Source organism: Oncorhynchus nerka, linkage group LG18 (assembly GCF_034236695.1).
Source record: "Oncorhynchus nerka isolate Pitt River linkage group LG18, Oner_Uvic_2.0, whole genome shotgun sequence".
NCBI classification, from domain to species: domain Eukaryota; kingdom Metazoa; phylum Chordata; class Actinopteri; order Salmoniformes; family Salmonidae; genus Oncorhynchus; species Oncorhynchus nerka.
This window is the reverse complement of record NC_088413.1, coordinates 77441696-77456781: the sequence shown is the minus strand read 5'-3', so window position 1 is coordinate 77456781 and position 15086 is coordinate 77441696. Positions and strand designations below refer to the sequence as shown.

The following is a 15086-nucleotide window of genomic DNA, read 5'->3' as shown; positions in this document are numbered from 1 at the left end:
TAGAAATATACGGTGAATAAATATATTATAGTGGAAATATATTATAGTAGAAATATATTATAGTAGAAATATACGGTGAATTGTCACGCCCTGGTCGAAGTATTTTGTGTTTATCTTTATTTATTTGGTCAGGCCAGGGTGTGGCATGGGTTTTTGTATATGGTGTGTATATATGGGGGATTGTAGCTAGTGGGGTGTTCTAGATAAGTCTATGGCTGTCTGAAGTGGTTCTCAATCAGAGGCAGGTGTTTATCGTTGTCTCTGATTGGGAACCATATTTAGGCAGCCATATTCTTTGAGTTTGGTGTGGGTGATTGTCCTGTGTGTCTTGACGTCCTTGTTAGAGGTTAGTAGACACATGTATAGGCTGTTTTCGGTTTTCGTTTCGTTTCGTTTCGTTTCGTTTATTGTTTTTGTAGAGTTAGTGTTTTTGTCGTGTTTTACGTTTGTCTAATAAAGATGAATCGCAATCGACACGCTGCAGTTTGGTCCGACTCTCCTTCACCAATAGAAAACCATTACAGAATCACCCACCACCAACGGACCAAGCAGCGTGTCAACAGGCAGGAGCCACAGGAGAGGCAACAGAGGCAGCAGCAGCAGCAGCAGCAGGAGCAGCAACAGCTGCAGTGGGAGAAGCTGCATTACCTGGATAAATGGACTTGGGAGGAGATCCTTGATGGAAAAGGACCCTGGCCAGAGCCATGGATGGAATTGGAGCTGTCGGCGACGCAGAGTGTTGAGTCTGAGAGTGTGGAGGATGTATTGGACAGAGTAGAAAGAAAGCTGTTGGTTTGGCATCGTATGCACGGCATACCAGTGCCAGCACCGTCAGTCTGCCCAGCGCCGCCAGTCTGCCCAGCGCCGTCTGAGCTACCCGTCTGCCCAGCGCCGCCAGCGCCGCCAGTCTGCCCAGCGCCGTCAGTCTGCCCAGCGCCGTCAGTCTGCCCAGCGCCGTCAGTCTGCCCAGCGCCGCCTGAGCTACCAGTCTGCCCAGCGCCGCCAGACTGCCCAGCGCCACCAGGATCCACCAGTCAGCCAGGATCTGCCAGTCGGCCAGGATCAGTTAGATCCGCCATTCAGCCAGGATCCGCCAGTGTGCCAGGATCCGCCAGTCAGCAAGGATCCGCCAGTCTGCCAGGATCCGCCAGAAGTGCCAGTCAGCCAGGATCTGCCAGATCCGCTAGTCAGCCAGGATCCGCCAGTCAGCCAGGATCTGCCAGTCAGCCAGGATCAGTTAGATCCGCCATTCAGCCAGGATCCGCCAGTCTGCCAGGATCAACCAGTCAGCCAGGATCCACCAGTCAGCCAGGATCCGCCAGAAGTGCCAGTCGGCCAGGATCAGTTAGATCCGCCATTCAGCCAGGATCCGCCAGTCTGCCAGGATCCGCCAGTCTGCAAGGATCCGCCAGTCTGCCAGGATCCGCCAGAAGTGCCAGTCAGCCAGGATTTGCCAGATCCGCTAGTCAGCCAGGATCCGCCAGTCAGCCAGGATCCGCCAGTCAGCCAGGATCTGCCAGATCCGCTAGTCAGCCAGGATCCGCCAGTCAGCCAGGATCTGCCGGAACCACCAGCCAGCCAGGATCTGGTAGATCCATCAACCTGCCTGAGCTTCCTCTCACTCCCGAGCTTCCTCTCACTCCCGAGCTTCCTCTCACTCCCGAGCTGCCTCAGTCCCGAGCTGCCCCTCAATCCAGTGGGTTTCTGGGTGAGGACTACTAGGCCATGGTCGGCGGCGAGGGTGGACTATCCAGGGACGCGAGGAGAGGGGACTAAGACATTAATTGAGTGGGGTCCACGTCCTGCGCCGGAACCGCCACCATGGACAGACTCCCACCCGGACCCTCCCTATTTGTTTTGAGGTGCGTTCGGGAGTCCGCACCTTAGGGGGGGGGGTTCTGTCACGCCCTGGTCGAAGTATTTTGTGTTTATCTTTATTTATTTGGTCAGGTCAGGGTGTGGCATGGGTTTTTGTATGTGGTGTGTATATATGGGGGATTGTAGCTAGTGGGGTGTTCTAGATAAGTCTATGGCTGTCTGAAGTGGTTCTCAATCAGAGGCAGGTGTTTATCGTAGTCTCTGATTGGGAACCATATTTAGGCAGCCATATTCTTTGAGTTTGGTGTGGGTGATTGTCCTGTGTGTCTTGACGTCCTTGTTAGAGGTTAGTAGACACATGTATAGGCTGTTTTCGGTTTTCGTTTCGTTTATTGTTTTTGTAGAGTTAGTGTTTTTGTCGTGTTTTACGTTTGTCTAATAAAGATGAATCACAATCGACACGCTGCAGTTTGGTCCGACTCTCCTTCACCAATAGAAAACCGTTACATGAATAAATATATTATAGTAGAAATATACGGTGAATAAATATATTATAGTAGAAATATATTATAGTAGAAATATATTATAGTGGAAATATATTATAGTGGAAATATATTATCGTATAAATATTTTATAGGGGAAATATATTATAGTAGAAATATATTATAGTAGAAATATATTATGGAGGAAATATATTATAGTAGAAATATATTATAGTAGAAATATACGGTGAATAAATATATTATAGTGGAAATATATTATAGTGGAAATATATTATAGTAGAAATATGAATAATACTACAGTAGTAATATTAGTACGCCAATACTATAATAATAGTATACTGTATATATATAGTAGTGACCCATAGAGTTCAGTCCTCTCTACAGTAAACTAGTAGTTTAGATGTTAAGTTCCCTACACTCCCTAGAAAAAGGTGTTATCTAGAACCTAAAATGTTTTTTTGGCTGTCCCCATAGGAGAACCATTTGAAGAACCTTTAATGGTTCCAGGTCGAACTGTTTTGGTTCCAGGTAAAACCATTTTGCGTTCTGTGTAGAAACCTTTCCACAGAGGGTTCTACTTGGAACCTAGAAGGGTTCTCCTATGGGTACAGCCTGAAGAACCCTTCTTTTTCTACGAGTGTATAAGGGGGACTTCTGAAGCGGTTCAGACTGACGTTTTGGTGTACAGAGCGGTGTGTGAAAGCCGTAGGGTCTCGTGCCTTATAATGCCAGAAAGACCCATATGTCTGCTCTCTGTTTCCACTCTCTCAGTGGAGGTGACTTGAAGTGTCAGGTTTCAGACACCACATTTGAACAGGGTGTGGCACAATGTGTCACATGTTTCTGGCCTATCCAGACAAAATAATGAATTTGCTCTCCTTCTGAGCAACAGAGCCCAGCCTGGGAGACGGCATATGAAATGTGACAGTCTAGAAAATCATATAGCTGTGTTCTCATCGCACTGCGATATTCTTCAGGTGGATTTAGAGCTCTCAACATGAAAAAAATACTAAACCATTTCATAGAATTGAAACAAGAACACTTTCTCTTGGTCACAGACAGGCAAAATCCTGTGGTGATTAAAGCTGAAGTTGTACTGAGCCAACACACATTTGAAAGCTGTCTCTGCGCTGCTAAGTGGATGTTATATGAAAGTTAATTAAAATGGTGCCAATATTGTACTGTCACTAAGTATGATCACTGAAAATATCAACAATATATAAACAATATATAAACGCAACACGTAAAGTGTTGGTCTCACGTTTCATGAGCTGAAATAAAAGATCCCAGAAATGTTCCATACGCACAAAAGGCTTATTTCTCTAAAATGTTGTGCACAAATTTGTTGACATCCCTGTTAGTGAGCATTTCTCCTTTCCCCCTGACAGGTGTGGCATATCAAGAAACTGATTAAACAGCATGATCATTACACAGGTGCACCTTGTGCTGGGGGCAATAAAAGGCTAATCTAAAATGTGTAGTTTTGTCACAAAACACAATGCTACAGATGTCTCAGGATTCGAGGGAGCGTGTAATTGGCATGCTGACTGCAGGAATGTCCACCAGAGAATTTAATGTTCATTTCTCTACCATAAGCCGCCTCCAATGTCATTTTAGAGAATTTGGCATTATGTTTAACTGGCCTCACAACCGCAGACAACATGTATGGCGTTGTGTGGGCGAGCGGTTTGCTGATGTCAATGTTGTGAACAGAGTGCCCCATGGTGGAGGTGGGGTTATGGTGTTTGCTGATGTCAATGTTGTGGAGGTCATAAGGTGAATGCACCAATTTGTAAGTCGCTCTGGATAAGAGCGTCTGCTAAATGACTTAAATGTAATGTAAATGTAACAGAGTGCCCCATGGTGGAGGTGGGGTTATGGTGTTTGCTGAGGTCAATGTTGTGAACAGAGTTCCCCATGGTGGAGGTGGGGTTATGGTGTTTGCTGATGTCAATGTTGTGAACAGAGTGCCCCATGGTGGAGGTGGGGTTATGGTGTTTGCTGATGTCAATGTTGTGAACAGAGTGCCCCATGGTGGAGGTGGGGTTATGGTGTTTGCTGAGGTCAATGTTGTGAACAGAGTTCCCCATGGTGGAGGTGGGGTTATGGTGTTTGCTGATGTCAATGTTGTGAACAGAGTGCCCCATGGTGAAGGTGGGGTTATGGTATGGACAGCCAAAAGCTACAGACAACCAATACAACTGCATTATATCGCCGGCAATTTGAAAGCACATCGATACGGTGGCGAGATCCTGAGACCTGTTGTGGTGCCATCCATCCACCTCCATCACCTCATGTTACAGCATGATAATGCACGGCCCCATGTTGCAAGGATCTGAACTCAATTCCTGAAAGCTGAAAATGTCTCAGTTCTTCGATGGCCTGCATATTCACACATGTCACCCATTGAGCATGTTTGGGATGCTCTGGATAGACGTGTGCGACAGCGTGTTCCAATTCCTGCCAATATCCAGCAACTTCGCACAGTCATTGAAGAGGAGTGGGACAACATTCAACAACCTAATCAACTCTATGTGAAGGAGATGTGTCGTGCTGCATGAGGCAAATGGGGGTCACACCAGATACTGACTGGTGTTCTGATCGACGGGCGCTCCCTTTTTATTTGAAGGTATCTGTGACCAACCGATGCATATCTGTATTCCCAGTCATGTTTACATCCATAGATTAGAGCAGGGGTGTCAAAGTCAAATGGACGGAGGGCCAAATAAAAAAATCAGCTACAAGACGAGGGCCGGACTGTTCGAATGTTCATTGAAAATTTTTTAAATGACGCATATAGTCTAGTGAACCTAATTGAACCTACTGAAAACCTAACAAATATATTACAATATGATCAGATAAATAAAGCAATATTTTCTTATGGCTCTGTCAGTAATCTTTAATTTTCAACAGACACAAAAGACAAATTTCCTTTATATAAATATCCCCATAACATGAACATTAAATGAAAGAAACCGGTATTCAAGGCACCATCAGTAGACTATATTTTCTATTTTAGCAAAAGTGGGCTAAATTTACTTCAAAGAAAAAACAATAATAGCAATTTTCTATCATCCACTCAACTGAAATATTTTTAAAATATAATTGGATTGAAATACAAAAAAATAAAGTGCAAAAATCTATTAATCAAAAACAACACTTTGTTTAAGGAGAAGTAACATGCAGTGAAAACAAATATTAAATTTTAACTTTTAAACTTGAACTGAGTAAAAACTCTAAATATGTAATTGCACAGTAATGTTCACTTGTTTGAGGTTGAGGGTGATACTTGGTGGTGTCCCATCTTTTCCACAAGTTCATCAATGTTCGGGGTAAGGCTCTGAGCTGAAGAAATCCTCAGAATTGAGTGGAGGTGTTCAGCAGTAAGTCGACTTCTGTGTGATGTTTTGTTCAGGTTCATCAAAGAAAACAGTTGTTCACACAGGTATGTGCTGCCAAACATAGACAACGTTTGAGCAGCCTGGATGCGCAGCTGGGGCATTGTGCCGGGAGGAAACGGGCGAACTCCGCAGCACCCACTGCCGCATATTTTGCCCTCAGTGCATCATTGCATTGGAGGTCAATCAACTCCATTTGGAGGTTTGGTGGTGAGCTTTCCACGTCAACAGCAAATGGGTTACCGAGCAGTTCCAACCTGCTTTTTTGTGCTTCAAAGTCAGCAAATCGGCGTCGAAAGTCAGCGGCAAGCATACCTATTTTATCAGCCAACTGTGTGCTCGGGAACGCACTGGTAGAGAGCTTCTCTTTCATGGTCTGGCAGCTGGGAAAGTGGCTCAAATTTTCTTTCCGCATCTGCGTCTCCCACAGAGTCAGTTTGGTTTTAAATGCCTTCACTGTACTGTACATATCAGAGATGACACGATCCCGACCCTGCAGCTGCAAGTTTATTGCATTCAGATGACTCGTAATGTCACACAGAAAAGCCATTTCACACAGAAACATTTCGTCTCGGAGTTGTGTTGTGTCTTTCCCTTTGCTGTCCAAGAACAGACAAATCTCCTCACGAAGCTCGAAACATCTTTGAAGCACCTTTCCCTGGCTTAGCCATCGCACCTCTGTGTGATAAGGCAAATCACCATGCTCCGTTTCTAACTCCGTCAGAAATGCCTTGAACTGGCGGTGATTCAAACCTTTGGCTCTGATAAAGTTAACTGTGCGCGTGATGATGCTCATTACATGCTCCATTTTCAAGGCTTTACCGCACAACGCTTCCTGGTGTATGATACAATGATAAGCTGTCAGCTCACCTGTCGCGTTTTCCTCTTGCATCTTTTCCCGTATCTTCGCCACCAGTCCGCTCCTGTGTCCACACATCGCAGGTGCTCCGTCGGTTGTCAAACCCACGAGTTTTTCCCAAGGCAGCTCCATCTCATTTACACATCTTGACACCTCTTCATACAAATCATGCCCCGTAGTTGTGCCATGCATAGGACGTAAAGCCAAAAACTCCTCTGTCACGCTTAGGTTGGAGTCCACTCCGCGGATGAAAATTGACAACTGGGCAATGTCAGAAATGTCGGTGCTCTCATCCACAGCCAAGGAATATGCAATAAAATCTTTTCCCTTTTTCACAAGCTGCTCTTTTAGATTGATGGACAACTGGTCTACTCTCTCGGCAATGGTGTTTCTGCTCAGACTCACATTTAAAAAGAGTTGCCTTTTTTCTGGGCAAACTTCGTCACAAACTTTAATCATGCAGTTTTTGATGAAATCCCCCTCCGTAAATGGCCGGGCTGATTTAGCGATCTCTTCTGCCAAAATAAAACTGGCCTTGACAGCAGCCTGGCCTTGTGATTTGGCTTTTTGAACAGAGCCTGTCGAGATTTGAGGCCTCGTTTTAATTCCTCTGCCTTTTGTAGCCTTTGTTCCATGTCCATATTCTTGTTTTTGTCCGCGTGTTTCGTTTCATAATGTCGTCTCAGATTATACTCTTTCAGTACCGCCACACTTTCTCCACACAGAAGACACACAGGTTTTCCAGCTACCTTCGTGAACATATACTCCGACTCCCACCTTGTTTGAAACCCCCGGTTCTCAGTATCCACCTTCCGTTTTGCCATTTTTGATGGGTATCTGAAAGTTAATTTTACTGTGATGCTGACGACTGCTGTGCCAATAAATATTGAAATGAAGCAGCCTACTGCTCGGTGCGTCACCTTTGCATTGTGGGAAATGTAGTATTGGTGCGTGTAAAAGATCTGCGGGCTGCCGGCTTGCTGCGGGCCGGTTCTAATAATAAATCAAGATCATCCCAGGGGCCGTAAAAAACCTTCTTGCGGGCCGGATGTGGCCCGCGGGCCTTGACTCTGACATATGTGGATTAGAGCCTCATGAATTTATTTCAATGGACTGATTTCCTTTCTATAAACTGTAACTCAGTAACATCTTTCAAAGTGGTGCATGTTGCACCTCAAGCTCAACTTCGACAAGATGGAACTACTCTTCCTCCCGGGGAAGGCCTCCCCGCTCCAAGATCTCTCCATCACGGTTGATATCTCCACGGTGTGGAAAGAACCTTGGCATGACTCTGGACAACAACAAACCCTGTCGTTCTCTGCAAACATCAAAGCAGTGACTCGCTCTTGCAGGTTCATCCTCTACAACATATGTAGAGTACAACCCTACCTCACACAGGAAGAGGAACATCCGTAGAGTACAACCCTACCTCATGTTCATGCTCTACAACATATGTAGAGTACAACCCTACCTCATGTTCATGCTCTACAACATATGTAGAGTACAACCCTACCTCATGTTCATGCTCTACAACATATGTAGAGTACAACCCTACCTCATGTTCATGCTCTACAACATATGTAGAGTACAACCCTACCTCATGTTCATGCTCTACAACATATGTAGAGTACAACCCTACCTCATGTTCATGCTCTACAACATATGTAGAGTACAACCCTACCCTCACACAGGAAGAGGCACATCCGTAGAGTACAACCCTACCTCATGTTCATGCTCTACAACATATGTAGAGTACAACCCTACCTCACACAGGAAGAGGCACATCCGTAGAGTACAACCCTACCTCACACAGGAAGAGGCACATCCGTAGAGTACAAACCTACCTCACACAGGAAGAGGCACATCCGTAGAGTACAACCCTACCTCACACAGGAAGAGAAACATCCGTAGAGTACAACCCTACCTCACACAGGAAGAGGCACATCCGTAGAGTACAACCCTACCTCATGTTCATGCTCTACAACATATGTAGGTTACAACCCTACCTCACACAGGAAGAGGCACATCCGTAGAGTACAACCCTACCTCACACAGGAAGAGGCACATCCGTAGAGTACAACCCTACCTCACACAGGAAGAGGCACATCCGTAGAGTACAACCCTACCTCACACAGGAAGAGGCACATCCGTAGAGTACAACCCTACCTCACACAGGAAGAGGCACATCCGTAGAGTACAACCCTACCTCACCCAGGAAGAGGAACATCCGTAGAGTACAACCCTACCTCACACAGGAAGAGGAACATCCGTAGAGTACAACCCTACCTCACACAGGAAGAGGAACATCCGTAGAGTAGAACCCTACCTCACACAGGAAGAGGCACATCCGTAGAGTAGAACCCTACCTCACACAGGAAGAGGAACATCCGTAGAGTACAACCCTACCTCACACAGGAAGAGGCACATCCGTAGAGTAGAACCCTACCTCACACAGGAAGAGGCACATCCGTAGTGTACAACCCTACCTCACACAGGAAGAGGAACATCCGTAGAGTACAACCCTACCTCACACAGGAAGAGGAACATCCGTAGAGTACAACCCTACCTCACACAGGAAGAGGCACATCCGTAGAGTACAACCCTACCTCACACAGGAAGAGGAACATCCGTAGAGTACAACCCTACCTCACACAGGAAGAGGAACATCCGTAGAGTACAACCCTACCTCACACAGGAAGAGGAACATCCGTAGAGTAGAACCCTACCTCACACAGGAAGAGGCACATCCGTAGAGTAGAACCCTACCTCACACAGGAAGAGGAACATCCGTAGAGTACAACCCTACCTCACACAGGAAGAGGCACATCCGTAGAGTAGAACCCTACCTCACACAGGAAGAGGCACATCCGTAGTGTACAACCCTACCACACAGGAAGAGGAACATCCGTAGAGTACAACCCTACCTCACACAGGAAGAGGAACATCCGTAGAGTACAACCCTACCTCACACAGGAAGAGGAACATCCGTAGAGTACAACCCTACCTCACACAGGAAGAGGAACATCCGTAGAGTACAACCCTACCTCACACAGGAAGAGGAACATCCGTAGAGTACAACTCTACCTCACACAGGAAGATGCACATCCGTAGAGTAGAACCCTACCTCACACAGGAAGAGGCACATCCGTAGTGTACAACCCTACCTCACACAGGAAGAGGAACATCCGTAGAGTACAACCCTACCTCACACAGGAAGAGGAACATCCGTAGAGTACAACCCTACCTCACACAGGAAGAGGAACATCCGTAGAGTACAACCCTACCTCACACAGGAAGAGGAACATCCGTAGAGTACAACCCTACCTCACACAGGAAGAGGAACATCCGTAGAGTACAACCCTACCTCACACAGGAAGAGGAACATCCGTAGAGTACAACCCTACCTCACACAGGAAGAGGAACATCCGTAGAGTACAACCCTACCTCACACAGGAAGAGGAACATCCGTAGAGTACAACCCTACCTCACACAGGAAGAGGCACATCCGTAGAGTACAACCCTACCTCACACAGGAAGAGGCACATCCGTAGAGTAGAACCCTACCTCACACAGGAAGAGGCACATCCGTATACAACCCTACCTCACACAGGAAGAGGCACATCCGTAGAGTACAACCCTACCTCACACAGGAAGAGGAACATCCGTAGAGTAGAACCCTACCTCACACAGGAAGAGGAACATCCGTAGAGTACAACCCTACCTCACACAGGAAGAGGAACATCCGTAGAGTACAACCCTACCTCACACAGGAAGAGGAACATCCGTAGAGTAGAACCCTACCTCACACAGGAAGAGGAACATCCGTAGAGTACAACCCTACCTCACACAGGAAGAGGCACATCCGTAGAGTACAACCCTACCTCACACAGGAAGAGGAACATCCGTAGAGTACAACCCTACCTCACACAGGAAGAGGAACATCCGTAGAGTACAACCCTACCTCACACAGGAAGAGGCACATCCGTAGAGTACAACCCTACCTCACACAGGAAGAGGCACATCCGTAGAGTACAACCCTACCTCACACAGGAAGAGGAACATCCGTAGAGTACAACCCTACCTCACACAGGAAGAGGCACATCCGTAGAGTAGAACCCTACCTCACACAGGAAGAGGCACATCCGTAGAGTAGAACCCTACCTCACACAGGAAGAGGCACATCCGTAGAGTAGAACCCTACCTCACACAGGAAGAGGCACATCCGTAGAGTACAACCCTACCTCACACAGGAAGAGGCACATCCGTAGAGTACAACCCTACCTCACACAGGAAGAGGAACATCCGTAGAGTAGAACCCTACCTCACACAGGAAGAGGAACATCCGTGAGAGTACAACCCTACCTCACACAGGAAGAGGCACATCCGTAGTGTACAACCCTACCTCACACAGGAAGAGGAACATCCGTAGAGTACAACCCTACCTCACACAGGAAGAGGAACATCCGTAGAGTACAACCCTACCTCACACAGGAAGAGGAACATCCGTAGAGTACAACCCTACCTCACACAGGAAGAGGAACATCCGTAGAGTACAACCCTACCTCACACAGGAAGAGGAACATCCGTAGAGTACAACCCTACCTCACACAGGAAGAGGAACATCCGTAGAGTACAACCCTACCTCACACAGGAAGAGGCACATCCGTAGAGTACAACCCTACCTCACACAGGAAGAGGCACATCCGTAGAGTAGAACCCTACCTCACACAGGAAGAGGAACATCCGTAGAGTAGAACCCTACCTCACACAGGAAGAGGCACATCCGTAGAGTAGAACCCTACCTCACACAGGAAGAGGAACATCCGTAGAGTACAACCCTACCTCACACAGGAAGAGGAACATCCGTAGAGTACAACCCTACCTCACACAGGAAGAGGAACATCCGTAGAGTACAACCCTACCTCACACAGGAAGAGGCACATCCGTAGAGTACAACCCTACCTCACACAGGAAGAGGCACATCCGTAGAGTAGAACCCTACCTCACACAGGAAGAGGCACATCCGTAGAGTAGAACCCTACCTCACACAGGAAGAGGAACATCCGTAGAGTAGAACCCTACCTCACACAGGAAGAGGAACATCCGTAGAGTAGAACCCTACCTCACACAGGAAGAGGAACATCCGTAGAGTACAACCCTACCTCACACAGGAAGAGGAACATCCGTAGAGTAGAACCCTACCTCACACAGGAAGAGGAACATCCGTAGAGTAGAACCCTACCTCACACAGGAAGAGGAACATCCGTAGAGTACAACCCTACCTCACACAGGAAGAGGCACATCCGTAGAGTACAACCCTACCTCACACAGGAAGAGGAACATCCGTAGAGTACAACCCTACCTCACACAGGAAGAGGCACATCCGTAGAGTACAACCCTACCTCACACAGGAAGAGGAACATCCGTAGAGTACAACCCTACCTCACACAGGAAGAGGAACATCCGTAGAGTACAACCCTACCTCACACAGGAAGAGGCACATCCGTAGAGTACAACCCTACCTCACACATCCGGAAGAAGAGGAACATCCGTAGAGTACAACCCTACCTCACACAGGAAGAGGCACATCCGTAGAGTACAACCCTACCTCACACAGGAAGAGGCACATCCGTAGAGTAGAACCCTACCTCACACAGGAAGAGGCACATCCGTAGAGTACAACCCTACCTCACACAGGAAGAGGCACATCCGTAGAGTACAACCCTACCTCACACAGGAAGAGGAACATCCGTAGAGTAGAACCCTACCTCACACAGGAAGAGGAACATCCGTAGAGTACAACCCTACCTCACACAGGAAGAGGAACATCCGTAGAGTACAACCCTACCTCACACAGGAAGAGGAACATCCGTAGAGTAGAACCCTACCTCACACAGGAAGAGGAACATCCGTAGAGTACAACCCTACCTCACACAGGAAGAGGCACATCCGTAGAGTACAACCCTACCTCACACAGGAAGAGGAACATCCGTAGAGTACAACCCTACCTCACACAGGAAGAGGAACATCCGTAGAGTACAACCCTACCTCACCCTGGAAGAGGCACATCCGTAGAGTACAACCCTACCTCACACAGGAAGAGGCACATCCGTAGAGTACAACCCTACCTCACACAGGAAGAGGAACATCCGTAGAGTACAACCCTACCTCACACAGGAAGAGGCACATCCGTAGAGTAGAACCCTACCTCACACAGGAAGAGGCACATCCGTAGAGTAGAACCCTACCTCACACAGGAAGAGGCACATCCGTAGAGTACAACCCTACCTCACACAGGAAGAGGCACATCCGTAGAGTACAACCCTACCTCACACAGGAAGAGGAACATCCGTAGAGTAGAACCCTACCTCACACAGGAAGAGGAACATCCGTAGAGTACAACCCTACCTCACACAGGAAGAGGCACATCCGTAGTGTACAACCCTACCTCACACAGGAAGAGGAACATCCGTAGAGTACAACCCTACCTCACACAGGAAGAGGAACATCCGTAGAGTACAACCCTACCTCACACAGGAAGAGGAACATCCGTAGAGTACAACCCTACCTCACACAGGAAGAGGAACATCCGTAGAGTACAACCCTACCTCACACAGGAAGAGGAACATCCGTAGAGTACAACCCTACCTCACACAGGAAGAGGAACATCCGTAGAGTACAACCCTACCTCACACAGGAAGAGGCACATCCGTAGAGTACAACCCTACCTCACACAGGAAGAGGCACATCCGTAGAGTAGAACCCTACCTCACACAGGAAGAGGAACATCCGTAGAGTAGAACCCTACCTCACACAGGAAGAGGCACATCCGTAGAGTAGAACCCTACCTCACACAGGAAGAGGAACATCCGTAGAGTACAACCCTACCTCACACAGGAAGAGGAACATCCGTAGAGTACAACCCTACCTCACACAGGAAGAGGAACATCCGTAGAGTACAACCCTACCTCACACAGGAAGAGGCACATCCGTAGAGTACAACCCTACCTCACACAGGAAGAGGCACATCCGTAGAGTAGAACCCTACCTCACACAGGAAGAGGCACATCCGTAGAGTACAACCCTACCTCACACAGGAAGAGGCACATCCGTAGAGTAGAACCCTACCTCACACAGGAAGAGGAACATCCGTAGAGTAGAACCCTACCTCACACAGGAAGAGGAACATCCGTAGAGTACAACCCTACCTCACACAGGAAGAGGAACATCCGTAGAGTACAACCCTACCTCACACAGGAAGAGGAACATCCGTAGAGTAGAACCCTACCTCACACAGGAAGAGGAACATCCGTAGAGTACAACCCTACCTCACACAGGAAGAGGCACATCCGTAGAGTACAACCCTACCTCACACAGGAAGAGGAACATCCGTAGAGTACAACCCTACCTCACACAGGAAGAGGAACATCCGTAGAGTACAACCCTACCTCACCCTGGAAGAGGCACATCCGTAGAGTACAACCCTACCTCACACAGGAAGAGGCACATCCGTAGAGTACAACCCTACCTCACACAGGAAGAGGAACATCCGTAGAGTACAACCCTACCTCACACAGGAAGAGGCACATCCGTAGAGTAGAACCCTACCTCACACAGGAAGAGGCACATCCGTAGAGTAGAACCCTACCTCACACAGGAAGAGGCACATCCGTAGAGTACAACCCTACCTCACGCAGGAAGAGGCACATCCGTAGAGTACAACCCTACCTCACACAGGAAGAGGAACATCCGTAGAGTAGAACCCTACCTCACACAGGAAGAGGAACATCCGTAGAGTACAACCCTACCTCACACAGGAAGAGGAACATCCGTAGAGTACAACCCTACCTCACACAGGAAGAGGAACATCCGTAGAGTAGAACCCTACCTCACACAGGAAGAGGAACATCCGTAGAGTACAACCCTACCTCACACAGGAAGAGGAACATCCGTAGAGTACAACCCTACCTCACACAGGAAGAGGAACATCTGTAGAGTACAACCCTACCTCACACAGGAAGAGGAACATCCGTAGAGTACAACCCTACCTCACACAGGAAGAGGCACATCCGTAGAGTACAACCCTACCTCACACAGGAAGAGGCACATCCGTAGAGTACAACCCTACCTCACACAGGAAGAGGAACATCCGTAGAGTACAACCCTACCTCACACAGGAAGAGGAACATCCGTAGAGTAGAACCCTACCTCACACAGGAAGAGGAACATCCGTAGAGTACAACCCTACCTCACACAGGAAGAGGAACATCCGTAGAGTACAACCCTACCTCACACAGGAAGAGGAACATCCGTAGAGTACAACCCTACCTCACACAGGAAGAGGAACATCCGTAGAGTAGAACCCTACCTCACACAGTAAGAGGAACATCCGTAGAGTACAACCCTACCTCACACAGGAAGAGGAACATCCGTAGAGTACAACCCTACCTCACACAGGAAGAGGCACATCCGTAGAGTACAACCCTACCTCACACAGGAAGAGGCACA

General features: G+C 47.8%; 1 protein-coding gene across 1 annotated transcript in view; it reads right to left on the bottom strand.

Moving 5' to 3' along the window:
* The window catches only part of LOC115120329 (protein-tyrosine kinase 2-beta-like), a 79044-nt gene that overhangs the window by 49412 nt on the left and 14546 nt on the right, over window positions 1-15086 (bottom strand). The gene's annotated exons all lie outside the window — the stretch shown is intronic.